Here is an 18,982-nt window from a genome sequence, read left to right on the forward strand (position 1 = left end):
AGTTATCTTCAGTTCTTAGGGTGAATCATGAGGGTTTTCTAATATTGACTCAAGAATAATCCCGCTTTGTTACACAGTATTTGGGGTGGAAACGAATAGCACGAAGTTCATTCCACAACAAACATTTCTCCCTCCAGTACCTACAGAAGGCCTTCCTTTGTGGTCTTATGTGGAGACTTCTTTGCTGTCTTTGATGGGTCCCTCTCCCTGCGCTTTCCTCTCCACTAACTGCTATGCCTGTTTCTGCCTTAATATATGGCTGCAGTACATCCTGAGCTTATGTCCAACACAACTAGAAGCCTGTGAGTGGGATGGCAATGACAAGACAAGGAGTGTGTAGACATTTTTTCTTTTTTCAAGTGAGTCAGGCATTTTGTAGATGTTGAGAAACTCCAAGCCTTACAACCTGGGTTTAGCCCTCTGAACTCTAACTGGCTAATACTCTCAGAGTTATATTACAAATCTTTTATAATTTTTAAAAATTCTTTTTGGTAGTAGGCATCTGTAAATATTTACTCATTGATATTTAATTTGTAACTCCATGTATTCCTTCTTAAACAATCACTGATACGTTCACTTTGTATCAAAGATATGTGTCATCTTAGTATTTTAATGTTTTAGGTATAAAACTTAATTTACAATTTCTCCTGTATTCAAAGTTTCAAATAAGATAAAAACAGAAGTACTATCAGCAAGCGTAATCTAAAAATAGAATTTGAAAGTTTATTTGTGAATCACTTAAATTTATATAAATGCCATGTTAAGCATTAAAAAGCAGAGTGATTATGTAGTACAATTTACCCAGACATTTTCATTTTTTTATTTGTTTTTAATTGAAGGATAATAGTTTTACAATATTGTGTTAATTTCTGTTGTACATCAGCATGAATCAGCCACAGATATACATATGTCCCCTCCCTGTTGAACCTCCCTCCCCCCTTCCACCCTATTCCACCCCTCTAGGTTGCCACTTTGTGCCAGTTTGGGCTCCCTGAGTCATACAGCAAATTGCCACTTATTATTTAGATGGTAATTCTAGAAGAAATGTTTCTTTTTATTGGGAAATCAGAAGATAAAGCTGAAGAAAATGTGCATTTTTAAACAGTTCTTTTTCAAAAAGCATTAAATTAAAAAAAAAAAACCCAACAAACAGATTTCATGGTTCTTTTTAATGCATTACTCATCTGGGGTTAAATCTTATTTTCTTTGACTCAGTCCACTTGATATTCTGGCATTAGAAATTGTTGCAAAGACTTTAAGTTGGTTTGCTTTTAGTGGATCCGAACATGGAAACTGGAAATAAAAGCTTTTCTTATAGCCCTTGAAGCATGGAGCTATAATAGAATTCAATCTTACATCATAGGCATTCTATCAATGGTGATTTATAACAGGTTATATTCATTCAGTTTATAAAACTATAATTTTAGTGAGCTTGAGTTTTCCCAAAGACTTTTCAAAATCTATGTCCTTTTAAATGGAAAACTTGTCACATGACTGATATTTCACTCATTTTGCTTTTTACTCTTCATGAGTAATTGACACAGTGCTGTCCTGTGTATGAGGTATAGTCCTCCCTGAGTGTTTTTCCTGTCATATATATGAAATCATCCCGTATCATCCCATATCAGCTCATATCATCCCATCTTATATGTCTGAAATATATTACTCAAGAAACCAAAGTCTTTTTGCTTTTTTATTGGATTTTCAATTTATGAAATTCTAGGAAAAATTAATTATAGAAATAAAAATAAATGTAAAGTCACTTAGCTCTAACAAATCTTAACATTTAAAAATATTTTCTTCAGACCATGTGTCTGAATTCTTATGTATTTTTTGTGTTTTTCTATGTTGCTATATAACTAAAAGCAATATGCACTGTAGTTTTGCAAGTTTTGAAACTTTGTATAAACAGATTCATACTTTCTGTATATAATATGATCAGATTTTTTAAAATGTCCAGTTGATAGACTTCAGTGCTACCTAAGTTATCAATATTGTCCCTTAATCTTTACACTTTTCTGGATTTTGTAGCTAAGAATTCTTTCCCTAACTAATTATCATATTTTCATTATCCTGCATTTTCTTCTAAAGGATTTAAAGTTTATCTTTTCATAGTCATAGGTTAGATTCACTTGGAAATTATTTTTAATATTGTGTGAAGTAATGTTTTAATTTACATTTTCCATATAGAAAAATATCATCCCACCATGATTTATTTAAAAGTTCCCAGTGACTACTCATGCAATGTCTGTTATGTACAAAGTTACATATATAGCTATCTGTATGTATCAGTTTCTGAGTATTCAAAAGATGACTATTATCAGACTATCAGTTTAGGTCCTTGATATGCCAAGGAATTAATCATGAATTTCTTTTCAGATGGTTGATTCAGTTATTGCTTGGCACTGATCCTTCATGTGTTTCTCACGTCCAGCTTATTCTGTTTCTGGTTCATTTTGTCCATTTTAGTTTTGAACTCAGTTAAATTTACTTAATGTTTTTCTTTCACATTTTTGTTTATTGCTATGAGTCAGAAATCTTGTATTTATTCCTAGAACCCAAATTATGATCACTTGAGGTTGACACCAGATAAGAACTGTCATATACTAACCCCAGCTTTAGCTGCAAGAACGGCTAAAAGACACACAGGAAAATCCTGTCATTCAGCCCCTCATCTTCCTTCTACTCATTTTTCCAGTGGGATTGGCACTTTGGTAGACGAACTATTTTCTGCTGGTGAAGGAAGAGGCCACAGTGCTCACCACTCTCTTGCTGGGAAAAGGGACAAAATGTGTTGCTCTGTCTTTCCTGAGCTGGCTCAGTTTCTCACTGCACAGCCAAGACTAATAGGTCCCGCAGTTAATAGTACTCTGCTGAAGGTTCTAAGAGAAGGAAAGAGATCTTCACCCGTCTGTGTCCATGCCTTGGGCTCTCTTTTCAAGCCACTTCCCTCCCTCACTCTGGGTCTAACTCTATGAGGTAAGAACTGCCTTACTGTCCATCATAGAGCTGTTCTGTTTATCTCCATGGCACAAAGTCCTAAACACGAGCTCTGACCCTCAGAAAGAGGAAAATTTTTCACTCTCAGGCTTTTCTCCTGAGTTCTTTCTCTCCGCTCTGTAACTGACTCCCTTCTGGAATGACTAGTTGTGGGGAAACTAACAAGATGGCGCCAGTCTGGCTCTCTCACCCCATGCCCTCATACCCCCTCACCCCATGTTGTTTAAACAATGACTTTGCATGGTTTGTGTAACAACTGAAATCACTTATAGTACCACACATGGGCATCAAGAAGTACTTGCTTGGTCACGGGCTACTTTGTGTGGTACACATATATGTGAGCTTCACCTAGAAAGCAGTGGCATATTAATGCTGCTCCAATACTTTGGCCACCTGATGCAAAGAACTGACTCATTGGAAAAGACCCTGATGCTGGGAAAGATTGAAGGTGGGAGGAGAAGGGTACGACAGAGGATGAGATGGTTGGATGGCATCACCAACTCTATGGACATGAATTTGAGTAAACTCCAGGAGTTGGTGACGGCCAGGGAGGCCTGGCGTGCTGCAGTCCATGGGGTCGCAAAGAGTCAGACACAACTGAGAGACTGAACTGAACTGAGCTGATTAGTGCTGCATCACAGCTGTGTTCATTGGGTCAGCCACAAGAGGAGAGAATATAGCGTGTCTACTGCTACAGCTGCTGCGTCAGTCAGGAGAGAATAAACATGTCTGCAGTTCTGCTCCTCGAGTCAGCTTCCCGTCTTGTAGCTCATGCCTTGCCTCCCCTGGGTTCAGTGAAGTGTGGACAGTGTGAACAGCAAGACAATTGACTCATTGAGCAGGATCAGCAATACAATTGGTGTAGTTCATAGGATGAACACCAAGACACTGATCTTCCATAATCCACTGCATTTAAAGTTGTATTCTTTCCTTATTGCTGTTGTAACAAGTAAAAAATTGCAGCGGCTTGAAACAATGCAAAGATATTATGTTACAGGTCTGAAGGTCAGAGGTTCACCACAGGTCGCAGGGAGTTGAAATCCAGAAGGTGGCAGGGCTGTATTCCTTCTGAAGGCTCTAGCAGAGATTTGGTTTCTTTGGCTTTTCCAGCTCCTGGAGGCTGCCTGCATTCCTTGGCTTGTAGCCACTCTCTTCCATCTCCAAAGCCAGCAATGGCCTATTGAGTCTCATATCACATCACTCTGATTCTGTTGTCTTAACTTCTTTTCTGGTTCTTCTGCCTCCCTCTTTGACATTTAAAGGATGCTTATAATTTCATTAGGTCCACCCTGACTATCGGGAATAATTTCCTTATTTTAAGATCAGCTGATGAGCAACCTTAATCCCCCCCTAATTATGTAACACAGCGTGTCCATGGATTCTAGGGAGTCAAACATGGACATCTTTGGGAGCCACCAGTCTGCCTACCACAGAGACACATCCTGCTTTATATCCAGAATTATGATGGCTCTTAAAAGGCATCAAGATATAACAGATTAGTATCAGTACATTCATCAAATTCCATGTTATTTGTCTTAAATAGCTTTATAGGTGAAACATCCCTCTCTCTGTCCAGGATGTACTACATAAATGTGGATCCACCTCCTATAGCATGTGGCCATAAGATGAGGGGAACATCAGGTCTTTCTATCTTTCATTCATATTCCAGGGTCTCCTCACCCATCACTTGTAGGCAGCTGCTTAGGCAACAGAACCTACATCCCTCCAGAGAGCAAGATGAAATATGCATGTAAAATAATCTAGACCTACTTTTAGTAAAGGAAATGTGTCTCTATCAGAAATAAGATTTAAAGAGACTTACAGTTCCTAATACACCCAGGTTATGGCTTTAAACTGAACAACCAATCATTCTCTTTGTAGTATTTTTGTTTAATTCCTGCATCCAGCTCACCAATCAGGACATAAATGGCCTCTCTCTCTCTCTCTCTCTCTCTATATATATATATATATATATATATATATATATACTTCCAATGTTAAATTCTTATATGAAACAATGTTCAAAAGAATCTGTTCCAAAGTGGAATTTGCATCTTCACTTTAGAGACAAAAATCAATAGGCAACATTTAAATAATGGGTTTTTTGTTGTTGTTGTTTAAAAGTTATTGAGGTCCTATATACAGTGTGCTGACAAAGGTTCATATGGTCAAAGCTATGGTTTTTCCAGTAGTCGTGTACCGATGTGAGAGTTAGACCATAAAGAAGACTGAGCACCTAAGAATTGATGCTTTTCAACTGTGGTGCTGGAGAAGATGCTTGAGAGTCCCTTGGACTGCAAGGAGATCAAACCAGTCAGTCCTAAAGGAAATCAACCCTGAATATTCATTGGAAGGACTGATACTGAAGCTGAAGCTCCAATACTTTGGCCACCTGATGTGAAGAGCTGACTTATTGGAAAAGACTCTGATTCTGGGAAAGATTGAAGGCAGGAGGAGAAGGGGGCCACAGAGGATGAGATGCTTGGATGCCATCACCGACATCAATGGACACGAGTTTGAGCAAACTCTGGGAGATGATGAGGGACAGGGAAGCCTGGGGCACTGCAGTCCTTGAGGTTGCAGAGTTGGACCTGACTTAGTGACTAAAAACAGCACATAATAACTTCACTGTCTGTATCTTTGATGCCCTTATGCGATACATTTTTCAAGACTTCCTAAAGTTTAAGATTTTGTTAAAAAATGTCATCTATTTCTATCCTGCCTTACACTTATTTACCTTAAATATTGCTCAAAGAACTTGCCAGTGAGTTAAGGTAATTTCTGTCTTTTTTCTCCTTAAAACTCCTGTTTAATTTTGTCTGAAGTGTATGTAAGTTTCTCCCACATCTTACAATGTTTCTCTCCCATTTTCAGCTTCTACTTCAGAAAATCCCCTTTGCTCATTTAAGACTTTTTTTCCCATTAAGGTCCAGCCCAAGCTTTGGTCATATTGAAGTCAATACTGGGACCTCTCCTTGATGAGACCAAAAACATATTTCATCTATCTCCCTTTCTCTTTTTTTCTCTTGTATGTTAAAAATTATAAAGAAAAGTGTTTATTAATTGTCTAAAAATATATATTCCATGAGGACAAGGATTGCATCTCTTTTACATTCTGAACCTTCAAACAATTGTGTATAGAAAATGCTGGAGTGCTCAATTAACAAATGAATCAAGGCACGACCATTTCTTTCCTAAATGTCACATATTTTTACCCAGCTAAAAATATTTTTCTGTGGTCTTGGCATTTTACACATGACATGGCATCTGCTCTGAAAGTAACAATAGAATTATAACAGACCTCTCAACTGCTATTTTCAGTAAACTATTTTGTCATTGTAAAATCTTTTGTTAAAATGCAAGAAAAGATAATTATTCTTTTTTTTTTTCTTAACATCATTGTGAATAAAAGTGCCATGTACTTACAATGGAAAAATTATCATTGAACTGTCTAGTGAGGTTGATGCGGAGGCATTTAAGTCATGTGTTAATCCTCTTGGGACCACTTTATGTATTTTTTTTCCTGCACAAGTTATTTCTGCCTCAATAACTTAAACATTGCTACTCTGACAATAATCTGTCCCTCAGGCTTTTCTTTTAAGGAGGACAAATCCATAATCACTTCCTTTCCTGCTTAAATAGAAACTTGGCAAGGCAGAGATATCTGAATAACAGATTACCCAAACTGCCACTGGGAAGCCTGGCGCAATGGAATCAGACCTAGGAACAGGCAGTGACATTTGCCCAGAGAATTTACTGGATTAAAACCCAGGCCTCCCATGCATTTCAGTTGCAGATGATCAAATTAAATAAAAATCAAACAATTGAAAGTGATTAACCTCCTTTGTATGTAAATGCCTAGATTATTTTTCTCCAAAAAATTTGATGGATTAGTTAATAGATTAGCAGAGTGTTGGCCAAATGGTTGAAGCAGAATACAATTGATCTCACAATTATGATTCTAGAAATAAGAAAAATGAAGAGGAAATAAAATTAAATACTTAAACAGGTAATTATGCACAAAAAAATCTGTGACAGAAAAACCATCTGTTTCTTACCTGAATCTTGAGGAAGTCAGTATCAACAGTTTGCCATACATTTTCTGCTGCTCGTTTACAAAATTTTCATATTTCCTCTAATTTTTCTGCTTTTAAGCAAAAAACTAAAAAGTCAATAATTCCAATTTTCTATATTTCAAAGTTATAAAATATTTCTTTTGATTTACGTATACATTGTTTCCCCAAGGTGTTATACACACAAGTGTTTGTATTTTCATTGTAGCATTTTCTGGGTTTATTTCATCTTTAAAATCTATGCATATATTTCGCTCGACTCCATAATTTCTCTGTATTTGTGTTTCTGTGAAAATGCTGTTTTCCCCCTAAACTATGAGTAAAATTAATTCTCAAGGAGAATGTTATAGCTTCATGCTGTGGTCTTGCCTTCTACCTTCACACAATCCAGGGCAGATGATTCCTGACTGCGCTCTTTCTCGGCAGTCTTCAATAAAAGAGCCAAAGTTTGACCACTTTTGGAAAATGGAGTCATACCAGATAAGGGGACTGCAGTTGGCTTTCTATGTAAAAGTTTACTGCTTTCCTATTTTATCTCTCACAGATCACTAAAGTTATCGTTGATAAACAAAATACATTCTTGATTCACCAAGCCTTTCAAAAATCTCCTTGGGGATTTCCCTGGTGGCCCAGTGGTTAAGAATCTGCCTTCCCTTAATTTTCTTATTTTTATAATGAGATAATTAATACAATCTTCAGAATATTACTGTAAGAGTAAGTGAGATAATTTATGTAAAATTCTTATCATAAATTTAGGTACTTAACAGTTTAAATTCAGATCTGAAATTAGATTAATTTGGAATCATAAAAGTAATAATAATTCAGAAAATAATTATATTTAATTTAAACCTCTTAAAAAAAAAATCTGCCTTCCAATACAAGGAACACAGGTTCAATTCCTGGTCAGGGAATCAAGATCCCACGTGCCAAGAGACAACTAAGCCTGTGTGCCACAACTAGAGAGCCCACAAGCAGCAACTCTTAACTAGAGAAAGCAACGAAGACCCAGCACAGCAAAGAAAGAAAAAAAAAATCTCCCCTCTTAGATTTCTACATCAGCCTTCATGGAATCATTCAAGCCTTAGGGTCTCTCTCCTCCCTGACACTCAGCATCCAATCCACCTGCAGACTATGTCATCTCTGTAGCCTCCATTTGCCCACTTCTCCTCATTCCTGCTGCTACTGCTACATCCAGCAGCCTGAAATATTTTTCCTCCCTCACCTCACTCAGATCCCTTCTCAAATGTAGAATCTTCCACAGAGATGCCTTTCCTGATCACTGCTCATCTTTTCCTATCCCCTTATTACTTCTATTGCTTTTAAAATTCTTTGTTATTTATTTATTTTGAATTGGAGAACAGTTGCTTGACCATGTTGTGCTAGTTTCTGCCATCTGGCAACATGAATAAGCCACAGGTACATGTATGTCACCTTCCTCTTGAACCTCATTCCCACATCCCATCCTATCCCACCCCTCCAGGTTGTCACAGAGCACTGAGTTTGAGCGCTCTGCAAATTCCCACTGGCTATCTATTTTACATATGGTGATGTATATGTTTCCATGCTACTCGCTCAATTCATCCCACCCTCTTCTTCCCCTTCTGTGTCCACAAGTCTGTTTTCACTGTCTGCATCTCCATTGCTGCCCTGCATATAGGTTCATCATAAACCACTAGTCAGACTTTTTTTCATCAAGAAAAAAAAAAAGGAGAAGACTCAAACCAATAAAATTAGAAATGAAAATGGAGAAGTTACAACAGACAATACAGAAATACAAAGGATCTATTGAGCATAAAGGATACTATTATGAGCAACTATTTCTAATAAAGTGGACAGCCATGAAGAAATGGGCAAGTTCTTAAAAATGTACAATCTTCTGTTACCTTTGCTACCTTTTCTTAATGACAAATAGCTTTCTACTTTATCTCATTGTTTCCACTGTTGCCCCCTACAAAACTTGTCCTCTTAGCTTCCAGAGTGAACTCCCATTAAATAAAGAGCAAAATCCAAAACTCTTGCTGTGGTCTTTATTTAGCTGACTCCTTATCATGGTTTTAGTTTGTCAGTTTCTCAGAAGTGTCTCCTCTTAAGTCTTCCCTAAGACACCAGTCTACATATGCCCCAAGTTACTCTGTCACATGTTTTCATTATAGCTCAAATCATAATCCAAAGACCTAATATTTTGGTTTGTTCCATTATTTAATTTTTTTTGGCTCTCCCAGGGGCATATAAGCCTTGATTATCTCATTCAACATGGTAAGTCGGATACCTAATACAGTGTTTGGACTATAATAGTTGTTTATAAGTATCTGTTAGTGAAAGGATGAATGGATGATATGACCATGATTCAGTAAAGCATGTAGAACATGTCCTATAAAAGTGGTTCAGGAACGCTGGAAGACTCAACCGCAAGAGCAGAAAACAAAGTGAAGAAATGGCATGTTGCTTGTTTGCTTTTTTTTCCACATGGAAAATATGTCTATTAAAAGACACTAGACTCTGTCAGAGACTTATACTTTAAACTCATCAAAAACTCTATGGAATACCTACATTAGAAACTGTATAAAATACCTACATTCAAAGATTACCATATATGTAGATTATCCATCTAAATGTTAGCAATTAGCCTTGTGTGAGACTAATAGTCCCATTTTACAGATAAGGAAACTAAGGCTTAGGAAAATTTGCCAGGTACATACAACCAATTGTGGAGTTGCAAGCTAAACAACCTTTTCTAAAAGCTCTATTCTCTCTGTCACACCATAGACCAACCAGATTTTGACTCCTGGAGCCTTGGGGAAGTCAGAATGTTTCCAGTCACAGCTCTCTCATCAATGAAGAGTGAAAACTAGCCTTGTTTTAGCGTGGTTCAAATTTAATTGAGATGAGGTGCCTGCGGTGCATAGTTCGTGTTTCCCTATCCTGCAGATACAATGGACACAACTTTTCTTTGAAATCCATAAGATACCAGATCGAAAATAATGATTATGTTTAAAATAATCAGAATAATTTAAGATAAAAAGTTCTCTATTATCACCTAACTTGAAACTGTAATTGTATTTAGTGTAATATCTAGGATAATTGCAGATGCAATGAAACATTTTGGAAATGATAGAAGGCTGGATTTTGTTATTGTTTTATGAACCAGCCTACGACATATGCATACAAAGACCTTTCAGCTTTGCAGAGGCCCTGGGTGTCTTATGACTGCCACGCTGGCCCAACCTTCTGGGGTTGAATGAGAAGCACTAACTTTGGAGGGCTTTTTGGAAGCTTGTGAAATATTTCTTGCTTAGGAATGTTTAAAATCCTTTTATAGCATTCTTAGTAAGTTTAGTCGATATTAGGACACTCCATTAAAGATACTTGACCCCGCTGATAGCAACAGGGTATGTTCCTTAAAATTTCACTTCATTCCTCGTGAAGAGGTACATAAAAATAGACTTGACCAGCACTAGGAAAACTAATCTCCGTTAATAATTTTAACATAAAACCTTGAACTATAAAAGCATGTGACATAATTATAGCCACTATTTCTTTTTTTTTTAATTAGTTTATTTATGTATTTTTTTAGCTTTACAATATTGTATTTGTTTTACCATACATTGACATGAATCCACCATGTGTGTACATGTGTTCCCCTTCCAGAACCCCCCTCCCACCTCCCTCCCCATCCCATCCCTCCAGGTCATCCCGGTGCACCAGCCCCGAGCACCCTGTATCATGCATTGAACCTGGACTGGCAATTCGTTTCACATATAATAATTTACATGTTTCAATGCCATTCTCCCATATCATCTCGCGCTCACCCTCTCCCATAGAGTCCAAAAGACTGTTCTATGCATCTGTGTCTCTTTTGCTGTCTCGCATACAGGGTTATCTTTACCGATTTACTAAATTCCATATATATGTGTTAGTATACTGTATTGATGTTTTTCTTTCTGGCTTACTCCACTCTGTATAATAGGCACCAGTTTCATCCACCTCATTAGAACTGATTCAAATGTATTCTTTTTAATGGCTGAGTAATATTCCATTGTGTATATGTACCACAGCTTCCTTATCCATTCGTCTGCTAATGGGCATCTAGGCTGCTTCCATGTCCTGGCTATTATAAACAGTGCTGCAATGAACATTGGGGTACACGTGTCTCTTTCAGTTCTGGTTTCCTCAGTGTGTATGCCCAGCAGTGGGATTGCTGGGTCATATGGCAGTTCTATTTCCAGTTTTTTGAGGAATCGCCACACTGTTCTCCATAGTGGCTGTACTAGTTTGCATTCCCACCAACAGTGTAAGAGGGTTCCCTTTATTCCACACCCTCTCCAGAATTTATTGTTTGTAGACTTTTAGATAGCAGCCATTCTGATGGGCATGAAATGGTACCTCATTGTGGTTTTGATTTGCATTTCTCTAATAATGAGTGATGTTGAGCATCTTTTCATGTGTTTGTTAGTCATCTATGTGTCTTCTTTGGAGATATGTCTGTTTAGTTCTTTGGCCCACTTTTTGTTTGGGTCGTTTATTTTTCTGGAATTGAGATGCAGGAGTTGCTTGTATATTTTTGAGATTAATTGTTTGTCCGTTGCTTCGTTTGCTATTATTTTCTCCCATTCTGAAGGCTGTCTTTTCACCTTGCTTATAGTTTCCTTTGTTGTGCAAAAGCTTTTAATTTTAATTAGGTCCCATTTGTTTATGTTTGCTTTTATTTCCAATATTCTGAGAGGTGGGTCATAGAGGATCCTGCTGTGGTTTATGTTGGAGAGTGTTTTGCCTATGTTTTTCTCTAGGAGTTTTATAGTTTCTGGTCTTACGTTTAGATCTTTAACCCATTTTGAGTTTATTTTTGTGTATGGTGTAAGAAAGTGTTCTAGTTTCATTCTTTTACAAGTGGTTGACCAGTTTTCCCAGCACCACTTGTTAAAGAGATTGTCTTTTCTCCATTGTATATTCTTGCCTCCTTTGTCGAAGATTGGAGAAGGCAATGGCACCCCACTCCAGTACTCTTGCCTAAAAAATCCCATGGATGGAGGAGCCTGGTAGTCTACAGTCCATGGGGTCGCTACAAGTCGGACACGACTGAGCGACTTCACTTTCACTTTTCCCTTTCATGCACTGGAGAAGGAAATGGCAACCCACTCCAGTATTCTTGCCTGGAGAATCCTAGGGACGGCGGAGCCTGGTGAGCTGCCGTCCATGGGGTCGCACAGAGTCGGACACAACTGAAGCGACTTAGCAGCAGCAGCAGCAGTTGTCGAAGATAAGGTGTCTATAGGTGTGTGGATTTATCTCTGGGCTTTCTATTTTGTTCCATTGATCTATATTTCTGTCCTTGTGCCAGTACCATTCTGTCTTGATGACTGTTAGCCACTATTTCTTAAACAGTATATGCCAGATATTTTACATATACTGCTGTCAATATCCCACCAACCAGGCAAGATGGATACTATTAAATATTAAACACTTTGCTTGAGACCAGACAGCTAGTGACATTGGAGAACTATGATTTTAATCCAGTCCTCTCTGATTACAAAGTCCTGTTTTTTCTCCCATTCCGCACAATCTCATTCATCCTTTCATTCACTGAACAAGAATTAATTTAAACCCTATTATGCAGTAGGCATTGTTTGAGCTATTGAATAAAACAAAGTCACTGTTCTTACAGGGCTGATCATTTAGTTGAGCATAGAGGAAATAAACCAAAATATAATATAACATAGTGTAATATTAGGCATGTTGTTATACCTGCTATAAAATAAAAACAAACAGGGCAACCAACCAGGAAAGATTATTTGGTCATCAGATCAGAGAAGTGTCCTGAGGATAGACTATTTAGGACTTTGTTGGCCATGAGAAGGGCTCTTGATTTATATATCATTAGTTCCCTTTAAAGGACAAGATCTGGTTGATCACAGAATCCAGATATACTTATACAGACAACTCCAATAATGTATTCTGTTTTTGCCAGAATTATTTAAATCATTCATCTACTTATTCTTTCAGGAAAAGTTTATGCGGAACATTCTGTTAATATATGTCAGACATGGAGATGGTGGCCCTGGGGCTAAAACAATGAATAAGAGGAAGGCAGACTACAGTCCATGAGGTTGCAAAGAGTCAGACACCACTGAGCAACTGAGCATGCACAGAGAAATGTAAACAGAGAAATTCATTCACAAATTTTATTCAAAACCCATTACATTCATATAATAACATTCAGTGAAATTCTATTATGCCCAAATCCTATTATAGAATTTATGCCTAAATTCTATTATGCCGGTGTGTGAGACGTTGAAGATACATGCAAAGGTATGACCTCTAGAGAAGGGAGTCTGGAGAGAGCTACAGCGCTGTCTCCAGAGGAGACATACCACATTGTCTTAAAGGAGGAGTAAGAGTTTACCACAGAAAGACTGGAGAGATGGTCTAAATAGAAAAGAGGTGGTCTAAATAGAAAAGAGATGGTCTAAAAAGAAAGTTGGTGTGTTTCAGAGGAACAGTAAGAAGACCTAGTCGATGGGATGCTGAGTACAAGAAAGGCACTGGCTGGAGATAAAGTAGTGAGTGTGGTTCTATTCTGAAAAATATAGTACTTGAAGTATGGATTCAGTTGGCAAACTGTGATGAGTCAAGAAAATTGTTTCAGTTCAGTTCAGTTGCTCAGTCGTGTCCGACTCTTTGTGACCCCATGAACCGCAGCATGCCAGGCCTCCTTGTCCATCACCAACTCCCTGAGTCCACCCAGACCCATGTCCATCGAGTCGGTGATGCCATCCAACCATCTCATCCTCTGTCATCCCCTTCTCCTCCTGCCCTCAATCTTTCCCAGCCTCAGGGTCTTTTCAAATGAGTCAGCTCTTTGCATCAGGTGGCCAAAATATTGGAGTTTCAGCTTCAAAAATTGTTTAATATTTAATAATATCTATCTTGCATCACTGGTGGCATATTGACAATAAAATATGTAAAATATCTGGCACATACTAAGTGTTTAAGAAATGGTAGCTAAAATTATGTCAGTTTTAGTCTCCTTCCACCATGTTTTCATAGAGAACTTTCACTGTCCCCTCACCACACTGTCCCATTTCACACTCATCTCTGGAAAATTGGAAGGTTGGAAAATGACTTTGGTGATGTAACTGAACATGCGCAGTTCAAACACTCTGCTCCTCCACTGAAATCTTTACAGGAGCTTGTGTCTGCTCCTACCAGCTGTGACTGAGGGGAAAACTGTCTAATTTAGGGATAGCATATTAGAAAGGCTTTTTGCCATGAATCTAAAGTCAACATCTCTAGAACAGCTTTATCACTAAGGAAGCTGATATTTCTATGCCCTGCAGTCTGTCTGACTTCCGCATTTTCTCTCTCAATTGTTTTTTTTTGATTTGGAAGAAGAGTGAGTTTACGTATTGGCTTTCCTAAAACTACAACACACTTCTGGAGTGCAAAATAATGGTTCCTAAAGGTGTCACCACCCTCCTCCTCTGAACCTGTGACTATGTTACCTTATATGGGAAAGGGAACTTCGCAAAGTGCTTAAGGTTAAGGACCTGGAGATGGGGAGATTATCCTGGATTATGCCAGTCTAATCATATGAGTCTTTAAAAGCTGAGTCTTTCCAGCTGGGTCAGAGAGAAATGTGAGGATGGAAGAAGGGTCAGAGAAATGAAATGCAGCATGAGAAGGATTTGACCAGACGTGGCTGGCTTTGAAGATGGAAGATGGAAGCCACAAACCAAGGAATGTGGGCAGCTTCCTGATGCTGAGAATAAACTCCCTGCCAAAAGCCGGCAAGGAAATGAGACTTTGGTCCTACAACCACAGGGAACTGAATTCTGCCAACAACCGAAATGAGCAGGAAAGCAATTCTCCCCTAGAGTCTAAAGGAAGAAACATAGCCTGGCCAACACCTTGATTTTAACCAAGTGAGACCCATGTCAGACTGGTGACCTAGAAAATGGTGAGGTAGCCAATCATTTGGGCTTCCCTGGTGACTCAGATAGTGAAGAATCTTCCTGCAATGCAGGAGGCCCAGGTTCAATCCCTGGGTAGGGAAGATTCCTGGAGAAAAGAATGGCAACCCACTCCAGTATTTTTGCCTGGAGAATTCCATGGACGGAGGAGCCTGGTGGGATATAGTCCATGGAACCGCAGAGTTGGACATGACTGAGTTACTAACACACACGTATGGGAGCCAACCATTTGCATTGTTTTAACCCACTCAGTTTGCAGTAATTTTTATGGCAACCACAGAAAACTAATACAATGTCATCAGGAGCCAAGGGAGAGGTTTTTTGCTTGTTTGTTGTTGTTGTTTTAAAGTTGAGGTATAACAGGCGTATAACATTGTGCAGGTTCAAAGTGTACAATGTGCTGGCTTGATATATTTATATATTGTGATACAGTTACTACAGAGGCATTAGCTAACACCTTTAGCATGTCACATAGTTATACTTGCTTGTTTGCGTTGAGAACAGTTAAGCCCTAGTCTCTCTTAAGGAGCAGTGGAGGTTTAACACAGAGTGATGACGTGCTCAGGTAGAGATGGTGATTCCAGTGGCCACTAGATTCTGAATTTGAAAATGTTTGTGAGAAAGGTATTCCAGCTTGGAAATGGGTGGATGGCCACATCATTAACCAAGATTGAAACTCCAGAAAAGAAAAAAGTTTGCCTGAAATTGTATTCAGATCATGAACTCAGTATTGATATGTTAAGGCTGAAGTATGTAAGGCCGCTGGGACATACAGGACAACAAATTTACAAGTCTTTGGAAATAAGTGCCTAAAGCAAAGCAGAGACTGTAAATGCCTTGGATACTGCTAAGCTCCTGCTGCTAAATCGCTTCACTCGTGTCAGACTCTGTGCTACCCCATAGATGGAAGCCCACCAGGCTCCCCCATCCCTGGGATTCTCCAGGCAAGAACACTGGAGTAGGTTGCCATTTCCTTCTCCAATGCATGAAAGTGAAAAGGGAAAGTGAAGTCACTCAGTCGTCCGACTCTTAGCCACCCCATGGATGGAAAATCCTCCGTCCATGGGATTTTCCAGGCAAGAGTACTAGAGTGGGGTACCATTGCCTTCTCCGGCCTTGGATAAGGCAATGCAAAAAAAAAAAAAAGTCTTGGGTAAGACAATGCAAAAGAAAGTGAAGTCACTCAGTCATATCCGACTCTTTGCGACCTCATGGACTGTGCCTACCAGGCTTCTTCGTCCATGGGATTTTCCAGGCAAGAATACTGAAGTGTGTTGCCATTTTCTTCTCCAGGGGATCTTCCTGACCCAGTGATCGAACCCAGGTCTCCCGCATTGCAAGCAGATTACCCTCTGAGCCACCAGGGAAGCCCTAAGACTATGCAAAGAGAAACATTTGTAACTGTCAATCTAGTCATGATCTGAATCATGAAAAATATTTTAAACAACTTATGTATTTTTTTCCTCCACTAAGCTGATCGTCTACAACGTTACATAAAGATATGGCCAAAGTCAACTTTGGAAATATATAAATGGCTTTCTAGTGGGTCACTGAAGAAGCTTGTTTGCTATCATGTTGTATCTTAGACATGGTGCAACACTTATTTTTTTAATCAATATTTTCTTTTTAGACCTTCAAATCATCTGTAAGAAGTTTACAACTTTTCACAGAATTTCACTGGTAATTCCTCCACATGCCACTCCCAGAATCACACATCTGACATTGTTTTTAAATCATGTAAGCATTTAATAAAATCATTGTCCACATAACATGGTTACTCTATTTTAGTTTTTCCCTGATGCACTCATATCAAAGAAAATATTAGTAATTTCCCCCATAGCTTAAAAGGTGTTGTCTACAAAGCTGCGGTTTAAGCCTCATCTACAATGTTAAATTCCATTGTTTTTAGAAAGTATGTTTAGGTAACATCTTTTTTCTAAATTTGAGTTGAAAATTATCTTCATTTGCTCTCTATGAGGCCTAATATAGCATTTTTATAATGAAAAACATTAACATAAATCTTAACCTCTGAGTTTCACTGTAAAGAATTATACTGAGAACAAAATGATGCAGAATTCTCAGACAGTTTGATCAGATCATTTCTTTTACATAGTTGAATTTGGATAGATGACGTAAGACACAAGACTTCTTAAAAATGGATGAAATTTTTTTTGTGTTTTTATTTGAGGTATAATTGACATTAGTTTCAGGTTTACAGCATAATGATTAATATTTATTTATATTGCAAAATCATCACCACAGTAAATCTAGGTCACAGCCATTGCCACATACAGTTAGAAAAATTTTTTTCTTGTGATGAAAACTTTTTGGATCTACTCTCTTAACAACTTTCAATAATATAATACAGTAATATTAACTCTAGTCTCCAAGCTGTACATTATACCCCCATGACTTATTCATTTTATAGCTAGAAGCTTCTATCTTCACCCACCCCTCCCACTCCCCTGCCCCCTGAAAAACAGGTGAAATTTTGAAAAGCTTTTACAAACGTTTATTTTTAAATAATTATAACCTCCAGGGAGTTGGAAAAATAGTATTGAGAAGTCCTATGTACCCATCACTTAGTTTTTCCTAATGGTAACATTTTATATAACTATAGCACATTTTCCAAAACTAGGAAATGGACATTGACACAATACAATTAACTAGTCCACAGACATTGCTCAGATTTTAGAGGTTTTTGTATGGGTTTTTTTTTTTTTTTTTTTTGGTATATGTGTGAACATAATTCTTTGAAGTTTTATTATATGTTTTTCATATGAGCTCCACAAAAGTCAAGATACAGAACTCACCACAAAGGGGCTCCCTTGTGGTATCCTTTATAGTTTCACCACCTCTTTCACCAACACTTGGACACCATTGATCTATTCTCCACTCCTATAGTTTTATCATTTAAAATGTTATATAAGTGAAATCACACAGTATGTAGCATGTTGTGGTTGACTTTTAAAGAAATTCACCATAATTATCTTGAGACTAATTTGTGTTTCTGCATGTAAAAATAGTTCCTTTTTATTGCTGAGTAGTATTCCCTAGGATGAATTACCACAATGTTTATCCTTCACTCCCTGAAGGACATATACATTGTTTCCAGTTTTTGGCTATGACAATTAAAATTGCTGTAGACATTATCTACAAGTTTTTGCATGAACATATATTTTCATTTCTCTAGAAGAAAAGTCCAGGAGTGTGATTGCATGTTAAGTTGTGTTTAATTTTTAAAAGAAACTGCCAAACTTCTTGAGTGGCTGCCTCATTTTACATTCCCATAACCAATTTATGAGAGAGCCAGTGTCTCCACATACTTGCCAGCATTGGGTACTGTCGATTTTTTTTTTTTTCTTTGAATTTGTGCTCTTCTAATAGGTGTGGGCTTCCCATTGGCTCAGAGGTTAAAGCGTCTGCCTGCAATGCGGAAGACCTGGGTTTGATCCCTGGGTGGGGAAGATCCCCTGGAGAAGGAAATGGCAACCCACTCCAGTATTCTTGCCTGGAGAATCCCATGGACGGAGGAGCCTGGTGGGCTACAGTCCACGGGGTTGCAAAGAGTCTGACACGACTGATGGGCTTACTTTCACTTTCAATAGGTGTGCAGTTAAAAAAAAAAGATGGATTGTTAATGGTATTTTTGGAACTGTAGACGCTCTAATGAGCTCTCCAAAGTGAACACAGTTTTCTACTCATCCGTATATGAATGCAGTGATTTTTAGGTAAGAGGTAAAAGAACAGGAGGTTGGATTTTATCCCTCCATATTTGCAAACAAAAATGAACACAAAAGCATGAAAATTTAAGACCGTCAATAACCACAGAACCCTGTGTATTTGTAACAAACCCTCTTTTGGAATCTTTGTGGCCAATTTCAGAGGAGAACAGAAGTCACAGTTTGCTGTCCACCTTGATCTGATTCTCAGTGAATGATA

At 38.1% G+C, this 18,982-nt stretch overlaps 1 long non-coding RNA gene across 1 annotated transcript in view; it reads left to right on the top strand.

Annotated features, from left to right (window-relative positions):
- LOC145529448 (uncharacterized) overlaps positions 1-18,982 on the top strand; it is a 174,196-nt gene that overhangs the window by 14,842 nt on the left and 140,372 nt on the right. The window lies entirely within an intron of this gene.

This window comes from Giraffa tippelskirchi, chromosome 12 (assembly GCF_054371585.1).
Source record: "Giraffa tippelskirchi isolate mGirTip1 chromosome 12, T2T-mGirTip1v1.2.pri, whole genome shotgun sequence".
Lineage (NCBI taxonomy): Eukaryota > Metazoa > Chordata > Mammalia > Artiodactyla > Giraffidae > Giraffa > Giraffa tippelskirchi.